Source organism: Sciurus carolinensis, chromosome 9 (assembly GCF_902686445.1).
Source record: "Sciurus carolinensis chromosome 9, mSciCar1.2, whole genome shotgun sequence".
In the NCBI taxonomy this organism is placed as follows: Eukaryota; Metazoa; Chordata; class Mammalia; order Rodentia; family Sciuridae; genus Sciurus; species Sciurus carolinensis.
This window is the reverse complement of record NC_062221.1, coordinates 47,787,699-47,806,520: the sequence shown is the minus strand read 5'-3', so window position 1 is coordinate 47,806,520 and position 18,822 is coordinate 47,787,699. Positions and strand designations below refer to the sequence as shown.

Sequence of the window (18,822 nt, the reverse complement as noted above, 5' to 3'; positions counted from 1 at the left end):
GTAGGTTCTAGCCTAGACCAATTAAATTTGAATGAGGAATACACTAAAGTATAGTTTGATTTGAATCTGGAAAGGCATTTCTGTAGTTCAGAGTTAATCAAAGACCCACCATCCTTGGCAGAGCTATTCTCATTTTTACTAAAAAGATATTGTTCTGGTGAATGATTTTTGTGTTGTGGTAGCTTAATTAGCTTTTCAGATTCTTAGTATCCTGAATCAAATAGCCTGTCCTTGGGGAGAGTGAGGAATCTAAGATCTAGGAATTCTGTCTTCGACATAAGTGCTAATGTACTTGAGTCTGTTGTCTTAGTAAGGGTTGATTTTTCCTTATCCTCCTCACTCTGGTATTTCTCAAAACATCATGCTGTTCCTGATACCCGTCCTCACTATTCTATTGATTTCATTCTTCCAACTACTTTATAAAAACAAAAAAGGTTAGCAGCTTTGCATTAACAGGAAAATAATATCATATCTAAAGTATTTTGAGGCATTGTAAATTGTACCAAAAAACAAATACCTTGTTTTTCGGGGAAGAGGAAACTAGTTGTAATTGTACATTAATGATGTGTTCACACTTTTAAAGAAAATGGCAGTTATGTATATGTGTCCACACATTTTAATATCAGATTTTTAGTATTAACTGAAGTTTGTTGAAGTTCTCTTTCAGATTCTCTATTTTGGGAAGTTATTAAATTGCTGTAGTCTTTTGATGGGTGGACGTTAGTGCCTAGATAGTAAGTTTGGCTTACAGTAGCACTTGAAATTCCTCAACTCCTAAACTCTGTTCCAGATTGAGTTTGTGATTTTTATTGGCTTTAATTTGCATTTCTTACTCTGTGACAGTCAAATTTTGAAATATTGAAATATTTGAAATATTCCTGTACAGTTTATTTTTTGTAAGTTTATTACAATATTTAACTTCATGTGATGCTACCTTCCATTGAAACTAATTTGAAGTATTAACCGACTGTTTAGACATCAGTCCATGTTTAAATTGTGCTTTATTTATGTGGATATGTGGTCTTAAGAATGATTTCTTTTTTGAAAATTGGGGTCACAATATACAGTTTTTTAAAAAAAATATTTTTAGTTTTTGATGGACCTTAATTTTATTCATTTCTTTATATGTGGTGCTGAGAGTTGAACCCAGTGCCTCACACATGCTACCAAGTGCTCTACCACTGAGCTACGACCTCAACTCACAGTATACAATTTTTGAGTCTATTTTTCCTCAAGTCACTTGAATAACAACAAGAAGTAAAAACACAGGTGATAATAGCCAAACTGTTTAATCTGACTGAGTCAGATTTCGGGGTCAGTTATAGCTTATCTCCCTCCCTCCCTGTCCACCTCTCTTAGTTTCTGCTGGTCAAGAATATTGTCTCTCTGTCTGTGTAACTCCATGGGAAATAAGGATAGGGTGAGGGGTACAAAATATAGTTCTTTAGTGGCTTTGATATATCTATAGTAGATTATTAGAGATTGCCATGTTTAAGGCAACTGATAAGTTTATTGAATCAAATCAAGAAGGTTCATCTGAACTCTGATGTGCAAATATATTCCTTTTTAATTGATCCATTTGTAGATAATTAATATGCTATCAATCATGCACTAAGCAATTTAATTTGAATTTCATTTGTGGCCTCACCCTTTAGGAGTTCATTTATTTAAAAAAAAAATATATAAGTTTTAACAATGCTAGGGATCAAACCCAGGCCTTGTGCATGCTAAGCTACATACACAGCCCATTTGATAAAAATCTTTTTGTGCTGAATCAGTTCTGGTTAGGATTCTTATATTTGTCTTTTAGTTCTTCAGATGATTGTTCCAAATTGTCCACATTAACTAAAGTTCATCTTTAGCTTCTGTTTCTTTATGCTACCTGTACTTTCTTGAATTTTTTTGCTGGTCACTATGTTAAGATTAGGTTATGTTGCTGCCCTAAATAATAACATTTTCTTACTGTTTTCATTGCGTTTGTAATTTTTGCTAGGGAAAGGGCCCATAAAATCTGTTTACTTTTCAGAGGGTTCTTTAGATCAAATAAATTCCAGAGACCAGTTAAAATACATTTTGTCATTTCACAGAACTTTTATGACTTAAAAACAAAACAAAACAAAACAAAACAAAACAAACAAACAAAAAAACCCAACATCTTAACCAGTTATGTGTAGGTGGGCAGATTTTAGGTGTTTGCTTAGTCATCAGCATCTTTCTATGCTGAAAGCCTATTCTAAAATTACTTCTTTATGTTAGATAAAATGTTCTGATTATACAAAATATAAGATTATAGAAGATTATAGAAGCAAAATACTTCATTATGAGGAGAGCAAATGGGTTTAGTTTATATTGTACATAAATTATTTTTATAATGTGATTCATCATTTGCTTTTTGAGTTTTTTGTTAATGATGAAAGATAACCTTTATTGGTTGCCTCCTGGAAGCAGAACTAGAATTATTGGTATAACCAGGCTTTCCTCTGCATTTTCAAAATAGCAGTTCATTGTTGAATTCTTTATCAATGTGATTTATTTGTGCTTTGAGTCTCTACTGTATTTTATTTTGAAATATGTGTGTAGGACTGGGGTTGTAGCTCAGTGGTAGAGCATTTGCCTTGCATGTGTGCGGCACTGGGTTCGATTCTCAGCACCACATGTAAATAAAGTCCATTGACAACTAAAAAAAAAATTAAAAAAAAAAAGAAATATGTGTGTACCCTTTTCTACACATAGATACTATATTTTGTCAACACATATCTTAAGAATTGTATATGTCCAAGGCACTATTCTTAGTTTTGTGGAGAAATAACAGTAAAATGAATAAATCAGTTCCTGGTCTCCAGACCAGGAAACTTCTCCAGAAGTTTGATGGAGTTGGGGACATCATAAAAGAATAAGGTACTACACAGCTGTGAAAAGGGAGGTGTGCTGAGGGAGGCTATTATTTCTCTCTTTGAGTAGTGAGGTGGATAAGCAAGGGAGGAAAGCTAATTTGGATTGAAATCTTGAGAAAAAGAATGGACCTGATTTGTGGGTAGAATCACAGGACAGTTCTGGCAGATGAATGACAGTATAATGGTAGCCTAAGGCTGCAGAGAACAGGAAGACACAGCGATCTCTATGGTTAGAGTAGTGGGTACTGAGTGAGATTAGAAAGGCAGTGTACAAAATACATATTTTGTTTACTGAATAAGGAACTACTTGGCTACAAATAGTTTTAACATACATTGTCATATTATCTTAAATGCACCTCTTATTTTTTGTCATTTCGTAAAATATATATGTCCTTAAAAATTCCTTTAGATTATGTGATATGAATGCACTGCACAGTGGTAGGGCATGTGTAAATGAGTTTGACTGGGAAAACATTTATGACAAAAACCAAAATATGACCTTGTGTATGTGTCTAGAAAGATGTTAGTGTTTTAGATTGAATTGTATGTGCTAATTGGTATATCTGTTGGCACACCATTTACCACAGATTCATTTACCCTTCAAATCCCAGAATCAGATATTTATTTAATCACTTAAGTATTTATTAAATCACTACTGTGGTCTTTTCCTTTCTTAAACTATACACGGAAAAGAAATGTTAAATGAAGGAATGATGATAAGAGTAGAGATAAAAGATAAGAGAAAACTGAGATAAATCTGTGAGGGTGATGAAAGAACCAATGACTATAGTAAGAAAGAGAAAATAGCCAAAGAGAGGCATTAAAAAAAAAACAAAAACAAAAAAAACCTTGAAGTGATCTCCTTTAGTATTCTCTACAAGACAAATGTGTTTTTGTGTGTTGTATATGGTTCAAATCAAGTATCTGTTGAGGTAGAGGGCCATATTAATTTATATTCAATTTTGATTAAAGCATTGTGTTTTTAATATTTAAATACAGGGGTTCAAATCTGTACTCTCATTTGGTCCTAATATCAGAGTCATGTATAACATGCTTCATAATTATATTTGGAGGAGGATGAGGATTGTACAAAGCACCAGTGGCATGTCAGTTCTTTCTTTGCCATATATTTCAGCTTACTATTGTGAATTGACTTGTTTACTTACATTCATTAGGTAAATTTATGAATTATCTAGCATATTAAGCAAATGTTGCCAAAAGATTTTTGCAAAGAATCTGCATGTAGAAAGAATAGAAATGAGAAATAGAATGGTACTGCTGATAATTATAAACTAGTGAAAATAAGTTCTTTCCCACCTATGAGCTAATCATTAGAAGCTGTCTCCAAAAAATTAAAGGTTATCAAGAAAGATGTTTGAAATTTGGACACACATTCACTTTTGTTATTAATGAGTCTTGTTCTTAGAGTGAATTTTGCCTTAAGATATTAGATAGTGATGACAGTAAAACTATTAAGAAAATATTTAAAAGAATTAGAATGTTTTAAACAACAAAGATTAGCACTTTTATTTATTTATTTATTTATAATTTATTTATTTATAATTTATTTTTTTTTACTTAATGTTCTCTGTGTTCTAAAATATACATAGTTTAGTAGCAGATGATAATTATTTATAATTAAATAGAATGTATATATGTCAGGCTCCCCCCGCCCCCATCCTCCTCTTTTTCGGTACTGGGTATTGAATCCAAGAACACTTAACCACTGAGCTACAGCCCCAGCCCCTTTTATTTATATTTTGACACAGGGACTCTAAATTGTTAAGGCTGTCTTTGAACTTCTTATCCTCTTGCCTCAGCCTCCCTGGGATTACAAGTGTGAACCACAACACTTGGCCAAAACCTTTTTTCCCCTGATAAGAAAAGCTACCCTGTATAATTAGAACTCAAAATCTATAAAAACGTTATAGTAAAATAAATAATGTTCATAGCAATTACCCTAAGATAAATGGACTAGCAGTGTTACCCTGTCACTTTACTGACGTCTGCCTGAGCACATGGGGAACTGTACTGATGGTCCGCATTCCACTAGAATCCCCTCTCTGAGACAGTGTGTGAGGTTAACTTATTGTAGTTGCATGAAAAGTTCATGAGGTGTAATGCACTGAGACTTACCACTTGAGAAGGGTTAGGTAAAAATCTAAAATGTAAACTCTGTGAAGATGTAAGTTTTAATAAGTTGTGATTGAAATTGTAGCAAAACTAGTTGTTACTCTTTTATGATTTTGATCAAAATATGTAGAATACAAGCTTATGCCATTTTTGAGGCTCATGATTTTACCATGAACATAGTATACTGGACCCCAATGTAGTAATATTTGCATGATTTGAGCTGAATTTGGGATTGAGAGCACCCTGTGTGCAGATTTGTTTCTTTAAGTCTCATTTGTTCACTGTGTCAACCTCTTAGAAATGCTCTAAATGACACTCAGATATTGCCGCTGTTTTTTTTTTTATAGCACTTGCTCAAGAGAGGTTTTCACTGGGTGTGTCGGGGAGATTACAGGCATAAATAGAGTACTTCAAACATGTAAAGTGGTATAGAAAATATTAAACTGAATTTATTTTAGGGCACACTGAATACTTTTTTTCCTTTTTCTCAGCATCAGCAACGGCTACTTGTGTTTGGTGGTACCAGATATTGAGTTGCGCATCCCCACATCAATGCACTGCCAATGGTAAGACTCCCTCTGATCCCCATTGTCAGAGTATTTAAAGACTGTGTTCATTATTCTCTTGATTTTTTGAGTGTTTTGAAAGTATGAAATTTCTCAGCAGTTTGGCAAAATGCATGTGTTTCAAAACTAAATAACTTAAAACTGTAATTTAAAGTAATTGAAATAATTTTTGAGTATTTAGCAAAAGAAAACCCTACTTTGAAGATTTCCATTTTTCTGTAATTTTTATTGCCTCTTAATAATCTGGATGGTTATCAGGATGCAAAGTATTATATAGCATTGCCTTTTGTCATATGAACTAAACCAGAAATAGAATTTTCTCATTTAAAATTAAGTAGTGGCTGAATATCTCTTTTGTTTTCTGTCCAGCATTTTATTCAATTTTTGGGCATTGAGTTTATCTTAATATCTTTAGTAATATTCAGTTTAAGTGGTTAACATTCTACCTCATTTTATTTAACAAATACATTTAGAGAGTCATTCTTGTCTATTTACAAAGATTATTATAATCTTTTCCTGTGAAATATAAATATCAAATCAACCATGCGGTATAACAAAATCTCCTGGGCTCTGTAGGGTTTTGGATTTGCTCTATTTTCTGAACATGCTAGGAATCTTTGGTGGCTTTTGGCAAGGACTCTTAAAATGGATTGGATTAAATTTCTGAGGTTTATAATAGCTGTAAGCTAAGTGATCTCATTACTTAAGTACAATTCAGAATGATTTTCTTTTACAGAAGTTATTTCTTGCCTAAATAGAATTGCTGTATATTTGGGGGATCAAATAGGAGAATGAAGTTTTACTGATTTGTTTTTGGTGTTGGGGATTGCATCCAGGCCTTGGACTTGTTAATTATTCCCATACCACTGAGATGCATTACTGGCTCAATTTTCACATTTCCAAAGAATTAATTGCTTAGAAATATCCTCTATTTAAAAATGTTATAGAGTATATTGCCAAAATTTTAAATTATTTCTACTGAATCAGATTTTAGTTTTAAACATTAAAATTGGGAGATATAGAAACTGATTTGAGATTTATAGAATTTGGTAGGCAATGATAGGTTTATCAGATTGAGTTAACAGAGATTAGAATAAGTAAGATACCTGTGAAAATACTCCTAGGAACTGATTCATTTTAAAGATGGAGTTTAAGGGTGTTGAAGAGGAAAATTTCTTTGTCTCAATTATCTTCTAAATTCTTATTGGTAAGGAAGTGGATTTTTTTCTTTCCCTCTTCCCCATCTATCTGCTCTTCCCTTTTCATTTTCCTACCTCCCCGCTCCCCCAGTTGGTAGGGGAGGCTGAAGAAAAAAAAATTGATCCCCAGCTTTACCTAGCACAAAGGATGACTTTTTTTTTTTTTTTTTTTTAAATCAATTTATGAAGCACTATGTCCTTTAGATTGCTTGGGTGACCCATTAATTATTAAATTTGCTATTTCCCATGAAGCACTGCAAAATTTCTCATTTTGTTAGAAGCCGCACCAAGGTAAATCAACTCTTGCTGTGGTCTGTTCTTGGCTTTTTGTTTGAAGTTTATATTTGAAACCTGTTAGTTTTCTTGGTTGTTGGAGTCTTACTACTTGTGATATATCTTTCCTGATAATCATTTGCACAGGCCTGTTGGTTGTCTGAGTTGCAGGTGCTGTACAACCATCTATTCTAAGACCAGAACTGCAGTGATTTTTTTAAAAATGTGCTACTCGCATTGACTACCTTGTTTGTTTTGTTTTAGCAACAAATCATAGACTATGTTTGAAATTAGATTATCCCAAACACATTTGCCAATTTCACTGAAAATTCCTAAAATCATATTTTTGTCATGATCACAGAAATTTAAGCTTATGGTTAGTTATACATAGGTTAGTGTTAAGAGATAAAGAGGCATAGATTACAACAAACTTACTTATAGTCTACCTGATGAACCAGAAACCATATCTACATATTTGTACAATATGCTAGTAAATTTATAGATTGGTTCAAAATGGTGGATTTCCTAGGAACAGTATTACTGTTAAACCTGTGCAAATATAGCACAGTAATTCTCTCTTATGTGCACTTTCACTTTCCAAAGTTTAAGATGCCCTGCAGTCATCCATGGTCTGACAAAATTAAATGGGAAATTCTAGAAAACGAACAATTCATGAGCTTAAAATTGCATGCTACCCTGTGTTTCAAGCTAAATTTTTGGTTTATCTCACTTTTTACACCTGGGATGTGAATCATCCTTTGGTCCAGCATGTCCACACTATCTGCCTTCCCTACCCATTAGTCACTTAGTAGCCATCTAAGTCATCAGATCAACTGTCACAGTAACATAAGTGCTTATGTTAAAGTTATCCTTAGTTTACTTAATAATGACCAAAGAGCAAGAGTAGAGTGATACAAAAGCACCAGGGCATATAGCATGGAAGGACAGATTAACTCTGGTACTATGTGGTAGCATTGCAGGGCATATAGGAAAAAAAAATTGGTAATGTATAGAGTTTAGGACCATTGGAGTTCCAGACATCCACTAGGAGCCCTGGTAGATAAGGGGGGGACTACTGTATCTCAAAAAATGTCAGTGTGTTAATGCTTCAGGAAAATAAGTGGTTACCTTCACAATACTCACACTCACTGACAATATTGTTCTTGATACAGTAACAACCATGAGGGATTTATAATATTATTTTTTTTGCCTTCGCTCTTCACTTAGAAACAAATTAAATTGTAACTTAAATGGCCATGATTGTTATTTTCCTATATGAATGTTTCCCACTCCCTGTTGTAATTATTCACTGCATTAATAGAACCCATTGACCAATAGGTGTATATAATTATTTTGATCTATTATTTATTAAATTTCAAATTGAATACTTATGTAGAGAAAATAGGATAATGAACTCTTACCTGGCTGCAACAGTTACCGGTCTTGTCTTTAACAACCTTGTGCCCATACCACTCCCCACTACCAGATTATTTTGAAATCAATAATATATCACATGATTTTATTCATAAATATTTCTGTATTTGTGGTGATATAGACTATCAAAGAATATACAACCACAGCACCATTAGCACACTTTAAAAATTGACATTAATTTCATTTTCATTTGAAAAAGGATTTAAGTATATTTTTAAAAAATTGTGGTAAAACCTAATAATATGAAGTTTACCTTCTTGGCGGTGGGGAGGTGAGCAGATTACTGGAGATTGAACACAGAGCCTCATGCAAGCTAGGGAAGTGCTCTGCCATGGAGTTACATCCTAACCCTTTAAAAAAGTTTTTATATTTGCCTAGCATGGTGACTCATACCTGTAATCCCAGCCACTGGGAGGCTGAGGCAGGAAGATTACAAGTTTGAGGGCAGCCTCAGCAATTTAGCAGGGTTCTCAGGAATTTAACAGATAGACACTGTTTTAAAGTTAAGGAAAAAAAAAAAAAAGAGAGAGGGTGGACACTGAAATGTAGCTCAGTGATAAAGTGCCCCTTGGTTCAATCACCAGTATAAATATATAACATATATTTTATTTTTTGAGACAGGTTCTTGCTAAATTGTCCAGGCTAGCCTATAACTTGAATCTCCTACTTTATCCTCCCATGCATCTGGGATTATAGGTGTCTTAACATTTTGCTCAGCTGTTTACTATCTTGACCGTTTTTAAGTATACACTTAAGCATTGTTTGCTCCAGTTCCTGGCAATAGCCTTTTAACTATTTATTTATTTATATATTTATTTATTATTATGTTCTAATCAGTTATACGTGGCAGTAGAATGCATTTCAACTCATTGTACATAAATGGAGCACAGCTTCTCATTTCTCTGGCTGTACATGATGTAGTCACACCGTTTGTGCAATCATAGCTATATAGGGTCATAATGTTTGTTTCATGCCACCCCTTCCCCCTCCACCACCCACCCCCTCACCTCCCTTTGCCCAATCCAAAGTTCTTCCATTCTTCCCTAGCAAACCCCCACTTCCCCCCTGCCATTATGAGTCAGCATCCACATATCAGAGAAAATATTTGGCCTTTGGTTTTTTGGGATTGGCCTATTTCACTTAGCATAAGATTCTCCAGCTCAATCCATTTGCCAGCAAATGGCATATTTTCATTCTTCTTTAAAGCTGGGAAATACTCCATTGTGTATACATATCCCATTTTCTTTATCCATTCATGTGTTGAAGAGCATCTAGCTTGGTTCTGTGGTTTAGCTATTGTGAATTGAGCTGCTATAAACATCGAAGTGGTGAGTTTTTACTTTTTATTTCTATGAGTTTGACTACTTTAATATCTCGTTAAAGTATCATAATACAATATTTGACTTTTTATAGTTGTCTTCTTCCATTTAGTATAATGTCCTGGAGTTTGTTCATGTTGTAGCCTGTGGCATTATTTCCTTCTTTTAAAAGGCTGAATAATACTCCATTGTCTATACATATCACATTTCCTTTCCCCATTTATTTTTCGATGGACATTTGGGCTGCTTCCTCCTTTGGGCTCTCGTGAATAGTTGTTAACTTGGATGACTGTCTTGTTGATTTCATGATTTCAGTTTGTTGGGAATTAATTTTGGAATACTAGAGATGGGATTGCAGGTTTTAACAGTAATTTTAGTTTTACTGTTTTTTTTTTTTTTTTTTTTAATAAATGAAGTTGGGGCATTGAACCCAGGACCTTCCACATGCTAGTCAAGTGCTCTGCCACTGGGCTACATGTATCTCAGCTTTAGTTTATCTTTTTCAAGGACCTTCCTTACACTTTTATGTAGCAACAGCACCATTTTACATTACCACCAACAGTACACCACGATGCCAATTTGTACACATTCTGAACAATATTTTCTGTTTGTTTGAGAATGGCCATCCTAATGGATGTGAGGTATTGGCAATAATATCTGAACATCACCAATGTAAGTGAAGTTTTCCTAAATTGCTCTTATATAATGTTTCTTTAAAATCTGAACAGAATTCATACATTTTGCTAGGTTGCCATATACAGGTTATGCTTCTACCTCTTTATTTAATTTTTTCCCTTTTGTCTTGCAAAATTTCCCACATTGTATATTTTGTTACTTACATCTTTGTAATAAAAAATTTCCTTTTTTCCTTGTATTTTCTGTAAATCCATATTTAGATCTAACAACTCCTCTTTTGAGGCACCTAATACTTGGTTGATTCAATTCATGATATTGTCATGATCATTCTTTAGGTCCATTATTTCCAAGAGAATTTACTAAAATGTCAATATCCAAGTGATATCAAGCTTAGCTGTGACATTTCTGTAAAGAGAAACTTCCATCAGATATTTGGTTACTCTCTGGCACAGTTCTGTTTGTACAGGAAAGGTACATTAGAATGTTGATTCTTTCCTAATTTTCAAGTAGTAATTTTCAAGTTGTTCCCTAGATTCCTGGAAAGGTAACCACTGGGGATTTTTTTTTATTGTTATTTTGAGCTTGTACATGTAAACATATAATGTGTTTTATTGCTTTGTATTAGCATTCTTATTGATGTCAGATTGTCTTGGCCAGAGGAACCTTTCCAAGTTATTTTGAGTCTTTTACATGATGCCACTAGTCTGGTATTTTTCTTGCTATCTCATATAAGGTGCTCATAAACTCTCGTGCATACTCTTTCTTGGTCCTCAAATCAGCTCTGTCTCCGAGAAGACTTCATTCCTTTTTAGTGAAAAATAATAATCAGAGCCCCAATCTTGTGCTGACAGTGTTCATTGCTTCTGGTTGGGGGAAGTGAAGTATGTATATATTTTTTTATATAGATTTAGCATTTTTTTTAAAGGTAAATTCTTTGATGTCAGATATTGTTTTCCTTTTTATTGATGGATTATAACGATGCACGTTTGGATTTTTTTTTACTTGTTGGTATGTGCACACAATATATTTTTAATTTTATCACTTTTATTCCTCAGCACGTTCCCTCATTCTCTTCTCCACCCACTACTCCACTCTTCTCTTTTCTATTGTTGTGAGGAGCCATCCCCTCTCCACGACTGTCCCCACTGTCCCCCAGTCCCCCGCCTTTTCCTTTCTAGTTCCCACATGAGAGAGAAAACATGGGACCCTTGACTTACTTCACTTAGCATGGTATTCTAACGGTTTACCAACAAATGAATAATTTCTTCTTTATGGTTCAGTAAAACTCCATTGTGTATATATGCAATTTTCTTTATCTATTGGAGGATACTTAGACTGCTTCCATAACATGGCTCTTATGAATTATGCTGCTATTATTATGGGTATGCATGTATCACTATAATATGCTCATTTTAGATCTTTTGAAAAAATTCCAAGGTTGGAATAATTGGTCATATGGTAGTTCCTCTTCTTACGTTTTGAGGGACCTTATTTCTATAGTGGTTGTACTATTTTACAATCTTACAGTCTTATCACCAGTGTAAAAATGTGTCTTTATTCCCATATCGTCTTCAGCATTTATTGTTATTTGTATTCTTGATGGCTACAATTCTAACTGGAGTGAGAGATTATCTCAGTATAGTTTTAATTTGCATTGCTAAAAAATGTTGAGCTTTTTTCATATGTTTGTTGGCCAATGGAATTTCTTTTGAATAGTGTCTGTTTCGTTCATTTTTCATTTGCCCATTTGTTTATTGGCTTATTTGTTCTTCTGTTGGTAAGATTTACTTATTGGTACATGGCACACAATATATTTTATAATTCCATCACTTTTATTCTCCAATGTATGTTTTTGGTGACCAGATGACTGTATCTTTGTGGATTTCTCTCTGTGTCTTCTGTTCTTTTCCATGGGTCTATGAGTCTGTTTTTATGCCAGTTCCATGCAGTTTTTATTACTATGGGTCTGTAGTACAATACTGTGAATACCTCCAGGATTACTTTGTGTGTGTGTGTGTGTGTATAGGATTGGTTTACTGTTCTGGGTTTTTTATTCTTCTATAGGAATTTTAGTTAGGGCTTTTTTTTCTTCTTTATTTCTTTGAAGAATGTTTTTGGTATCTTGATGGAAATTACATTGAATTGGTAGATCACTTTTGATAATACAGCCATTTTAACACTTTAAAAAAATTCTATCTTAGTTAGCTTTTTCGCTGCTGTGACTAAAAGATCTGACCAGAGCAATTTTAGGAGGAAAAGTTTATTTGAAGACTCACGGTTTCAGAGGTCTCTGTCCATAGAGTCTCCATTCCTTGGGACTCAAGGTGAATATTTGGTGGAAGAGTCTGGCAGAGGGAAGCAGCTCACATGAAGATCAGGAAGCAGAAAGAGATACTGCACTCTGCAGATACAAAATATATACCCCATAGTCCTGCCCCCCAGTGAACCATTTTCTCCAGCAACACCCTACCTGCATCCAGTTAGTACTCAGTTCAATCTCATCAGGGATTAACTTGCTGATTCTGTTAAAGCTATAATCCAATAATTTCTCCTTCAGACCTTCTTGCAGTGTCTGACCCATTAGCTTTTGGGGGATTTCTTACATCTGAACCATAACTGTATCCATGAACATGGGAGATCTTTCCATTTTTGTGGTGTCTTCCATTTCTTTCTTCAGTCTTCTATAATTTTCATGGTATAGGTATTTCACCACCTTGGATAGATTCCTTGGTTCATTTATCTTTTTTTTTTTTTTTTTTTTTGAGACTATTGTGAATGGAATACCCCCCCATCCCCAAATTCTTTCTGAGCAGATTTATTATTGGTGTACATGAAAGCTATTGTTTTTTGTGTATTGATTTTGTGCTCGCCAATGTTCCTGAATTTATTAGTCCTAGTAGTCTTCTGGTGGAATTTTTGGATCTTCTAAGGATAGGAGTTGGGAACAGTGATAATTTGACTTACTCTTTTTATCCCCCACTTCACTTGACTAATTGCTCTGACTAGAATTTCTAGTCCTATATTGAAATAGGACTGATGAAAGTAGATATCCTTGTCTTATTCTGGATTTTAAAGGAAATGTTTTCAGTTTTTCCCCCACTTACTTTGTTGTTGATTTGGGTTTTGTTGTGTATAGCCTTTATGATGCTGAGGTAAGGTTCTTCTCTCCCTATTTTCTCAGTGTTTTTAATACTGAATTGGTCCTGAATTTTGTGAAAACCTTTCCTACCTTCTGTTGAGATGACTATATGATTTTTGTCCTTATTCTAATTATGTAATGGATTGCATTTGTTGATATATTTATGTTGCAACCCTGGAATAAAACCAACTTGGTCATGATGTACAATCTTAATGTGGTTTTAAATTTATCAGAGATAGTAGTCTGTTTTTTTGTTTTTGTCCCCCCCCCCCGCCTTTCCTACATGTCTCCTTATCTGGTTTTGGAACCAGGGTGATACTGGCTTCATATAGTGAATTTAGTGGTATTCCATTCCTTTGTAATTCATGGAATAACTTGGGGACCATTGACATTAGTTCTTTAAAAGTCTGGTAGAAGTTCACTGAAAATCTCATCTGGTTCTGGACTTTTCTTTGATGGAAGGTTTTTAAATTGCTGCTTCAGTTTCATTGCTTGGTTTTTGTCTGCTTAGGTTTTCTGTAACCATTTCTTTTCATTTCTGTATCCTAATCATTTCATATTTATTTATTTTATTGTAAACAAATGGGGTACAACTTGTTTCTCTGGTTGTACATGAAATAGAGGCATACCATTTGTGTAATCATGCATTTACATAGGGTAATGGTGTTTCATTCATTCTGTTTTGTTTTCCTTCCCCCCACCCCTCCCACCCCTTTTCCCTCTATACAGTCCCTCCTTCCTCCATTCTTGCCTCCCTCTCAACCCCCATTATGTATCATGATCCACTTATCAGCAAGATCATTCGTCCTTTGTTTTTTTTTTTTTTTTTTGAGATTGGCTTATCTCACTTAGCATGATATTCTCCAATTTCATCCATTTGCCTGCAGATGCCATAATTTTATTATTCTTTATGGCTGAGTAATATCCCATTTTGTGTGTATACACACACACACACACACACACACACACACCACAGTTTCTTAATCCATTCATCAATTGAAGGGCATCTAGGTTGGTTCCACAATCTGGCTATTGTGAATTGATCAGCTATGAACTTTGATGTGGCTGTATCTCTGTAATATGCTGATTTTAAGTCCTTTGGGTATAGGCCAAGAGTGGGATAGCTGGGTCAAATGGTGGTTCCATTCCAGGTTTTCTAAGGAATCTCCATACTGCTTTCCAGAGTGGCTGCACTAATTTGCACCCCACCAGCAATGTATGAGTGTACCTTTTTCGTCACATCCTCGCCAATACCTATTGTTGCTTGTATTCTTGATAATTGCCATTCTAATTGGGGGGAGATGGAATCTTAGGGTAGTTTTGATTTGCATTTTTCTTATTTTTAGAGATAGTGAACATTATTTTATATATCTGTTGATTGCTTGTACATCTTCTGTGAAGTGTCTGTTCAATTTCCTTAGCCAATTTGTTGATCAGGTTATTTGTATTCTTGGTGTAGTTTTTTGAGTTCTTTATATATTCTGGAAATTCGTGCTCTATCTGAAGTATGAGTGGCAAAGATTTTCTCCTGCTCTGTAGGCTCTCTCTTCACTTTACTGATAGTTTCCTTTGCTGAAAGAAGGCTTTTTAGTTTGAATCTATCCCATTTCTTGATTCTTGCTTTTATTTCTTGTGCTGTGGGAGTCCTGTTAAGGAAGTCTGATCCTAAGCCGAAATTTTGAAGATTTGGACCTACTTTTTCTTCCATAAGATGCAGGGTCTCTGGTCTGATTCCAAGGTCCTTGATCCATTTTGAGTTGAGTTTTTATGCAGGGTGAGAGATAGGAGTTTAGTTTCATTCTGTTGCATGTGGATTTCCAGTTTTCCCAGCACCATTTGTTGAAGAGGCTATCTTCCCCATTGCATGTTTTTGGCACCTTTGTCTAGTATGAGAAAATTGTATTTATTTGGCTTTGTGTCCCTATCCTCTATTCTGTATCATTGATCTAACTGTCTATTTTGGTAGCAATACCATGCTGTTTTTGTTACTATTGCTTTGTGGTATAGTTGAAGCTCTGGTATTGTGATACCCTTTGCTTCACTCTTCCTGCCAAGGATTGCTGTAGTTATTCTGGGTTTCTTATTCTTCCAGATGAATTTCATGATTGCTTTCTCTGTTTCTGTGAGATATGTCATTGGGATTTTAATTAGAATTGCATTGAATTTGTATAACACTTTTGGTAGTATGGCCATTTTGACAATATTAATTCTGCCTATCCAAGAACATGGGAGATCTTTCCATCTTCTAAGGTTTTCTTTAATTTCTTTCTTTAGTGTTCCGTAGTTCTCATCGTAGAGGTCTTTCACCTCTTTTGTTAGATCAGTTCCCAAGTATTTTATTTTTTTTGAGGCTATCATGAATGGGGTAGTTTTCCTAACTTCTTTTTCTGAGGATTCATCACTTATGTATAAAAATGCATTAGATTTATGAGCATTGATCTTTTATCCTTCTACTTTACTGAATTCACTTATGAGTTCTAAAAGTTTTCTGGTGGGATTTCCAGGTTCCTCTAAATATATAATCAGCAAATAGCTATAGTTTGAGTTCTTCTTTTCCTATTTGTATCCCTTTAATTTCTTTGGTCTATCTAATTGCTCTGGCTAGAGTTTCAAGGATAGTGTTGAATAGAAGTGGTGAAAGAGGGCATCCCTGCCTTGTTCCAGTTTTTAGGGGCAATGCTTTCAATTTTTCACCATTTAGAATGATATTGGCCATGGGCTTAGCATAGATGGCCTTTACAAAGTTAAGGAATGTTCCCGCTATCCCTATTTTTTCTAGTGTTTTGAGCATGAAGGGGTGCTGTATTTTATCAAATGCTTTTTCTGCATCTGTCAAAATAATCCTGTGATTCTTGACTTTAAGTCTGTTGATATGGTGAGTTAACATTTATTGATTTCTAGATGTTGAACCAACCTTACATCTATAGGATAAAACCCATTTGATCGTGGTGCATTATCTTTTTAATATATTTTTGTATGCGATTTGCAAAAATTTTGTTGAGAATGTTTGTGTTGATGTTCATTAAGGATATTGGTCTGAAATTTTCTTTCCTCGATGTGTGTCTTTCTGGTTTAGGGTGATATTGGCTTGGCAGTAGTTATGACTACAAATGTATCTATTTCTTCTTGGTTTTCCAATTTTTTTGAAATATATGTTTTCAAAACTGTCCCTAATGACCCTCTGGATCTGTGAAGTACAGTGATATCTCCTTTTGTATTTCTAATTTTGGGGGCCGGGTACTAGGGATTGAACCCAACTACATCTTCAGTTCTTTTTTATTTTGAAACAGGATCTCAACGAGTTGCTTAGATCATTGCTAAATGGCTGAGGCTTGCCTCTGACTTGCAATCCTCCTACCTCAGCATCCCAAGTCATTGGGTTTACAAGTATGTGCCCACATCTAGATTTCATGTCTAATTTTATTAATTTGGGTCGTCTTTTTCTTTGGATTAGTTTGGTGAAACTTTGACTAATCTTGTATGTCTTTTCAAAGATTCAACCCTTTAGTTTCATTTATTTTTTTATTTATTTATTTTTTATTTCATTGATTTCAGGTCTGACCTTAAGTATTTTATTCCTTCTGCTTTTTTGGGGGAGTGTTTTTTATTCTTGTTTTTCAAGGGCCTTGAAATGCATTAGTAGGCTGTTTATTTGGGATCTTTCTGATTTTCTTATGTAGGTGCTTATAGCTGGAAACGTTCCTCTTAGAAATGTCTTCATAGGTGCTTTCTGGACTGGAATATGGTCTGTTTTGGAGAAGGTAACCTGAGCAGCTGAGAACAAATTGAATTTGACTGTCATTGGAGGAAATGTTTGTAGATGTGTGTTAGGACCATTTGATTTATAGTATTTTTAGGACCCCAAAATACTAAGTTTATGTTGGGATGCCCATCTAATTGGTGAGAGAGTTGTGTTGAAATTACCCAGTATTATTGAATTGGGGTCTGAGTCTCAGTGTCTAGTGATGTCTGTTTTATATAGTTAGAAGTACACTAATATATGGGACATCAATCTTTACTATCATTGTATCTTTTTAATTTTTACTTTTACCAGTATGAAATGAAATTCTTTTTCTCTAATTTTGACTTGAGGTCTGCTTTGCAGATATGAGAGTTGCTACTTCTGCTAGTTTTCAGGCTACATTTACATATCATTTTCCATTCTTTCAACCTATAGCTGTCTTTGCCTGTAGGATAAGTCTCTTGCAAACAACATATAGTAGACTTTTGTTTCTTAATCCATTCTGCCAGTGTATGTCTTTTTTAATTGGAGACTTGGCTGATTTATTTTCATTATTATTAGAGATGTTTATTAATTCCTGCCTTTTTGATTTATGCCTCATGTTTAGTTGGGTCCTATTTCTCATTTGCTTAGCTACTTTTCAGATGAAGTTTGTTCATTTGTGAGCTCTTGAGTTTGTTTTTGATTTCTTCTGTTTGTAGTATTGAGGTATTTTCTGTAGTGCTGGCTTAGTAGTCTTGAATTCTTTTAGTTTCTTCTTATTTTGGAAAGGTTTTTATTTTCTCATCAATTCTGATGGATAACCTTGCTGGATATACCAATCTTGGTTGACAGTTATTTTCTTTTACGTCTTGGAATATGTCTTTGCAAGTCCTCCTGGATTTTAGAGATTGTGCTAAGAAATTAGAAGCTTCTGATTGATTTACCTCTAAATATGACATGGTTTTTTCTTGGGGGCTTAAAATAATCTATCCTTATTCTCCTAGGCATTTTAATGATACTTTCATGGAGAGTCGCCCCACTGCTTTGGGGGCTCCATTTGTAATCCTGAATGCCTCTTGTTCTGTATCTAGATGTCCATTTCATTTTGAAGGTTTGGGATTTTTTTTGTTATTTCCCTACAGAGCTTATCTATGCATTTAGCCTACATCTCACAACCCTCTTTATGTTCAGTGACTCTTAAATTTGGTTTACTAATGTTGTCTCAGAGTTCTTGTACATGCGATTATGGTTATTTTCTTTTCTTAAATGTTGTCTCAGTGTTCAAGGCCAACCACTTTGTCTTCTAATTTCAAGATTCTGTCTTCTGCATGGTCTTCTCTATTGGAGAGACTTTCAGCTTAATGTTTTATGGGACTTATTGTGCCTCTCACTTCCAAGACTTCTGTTTGATTCTTTTTCAGTATCTCTATCTCTCTTGAATTTCTCATTAATATCCTGTAGATTTTGTTAATTTATTTGACTGTTTTTCTGTGTTCTCTTGGAAT

At 34.4% G+C, this 18,822-nt stretch overlaps 1 protein-coding gene across 5 annotated transcripts in view; it reads left to right on the top strand.

The window, feature by feature from the left end:
* Window positions 1-18,822, top strand: part of Tbl1xr1 (TBL1X/Y related 1) — a 158,454-nt gene that overhangs the window by 64,636 nt on the left and 74,996 nt on the right. For all 5 annotated transcript variants that reach the window (XM_047563488.1, XM_047563481.1, XM_047563485.1 and 2 more), the window contains exon 2: window positions 5,519-5,593. The gene's annotated coding sequence lies outside the window, so the exon portion shown is untranslated. The remainder of the gene's footprint in view (window positions 1-5,518; window positions 5,594-18,822) is intronic.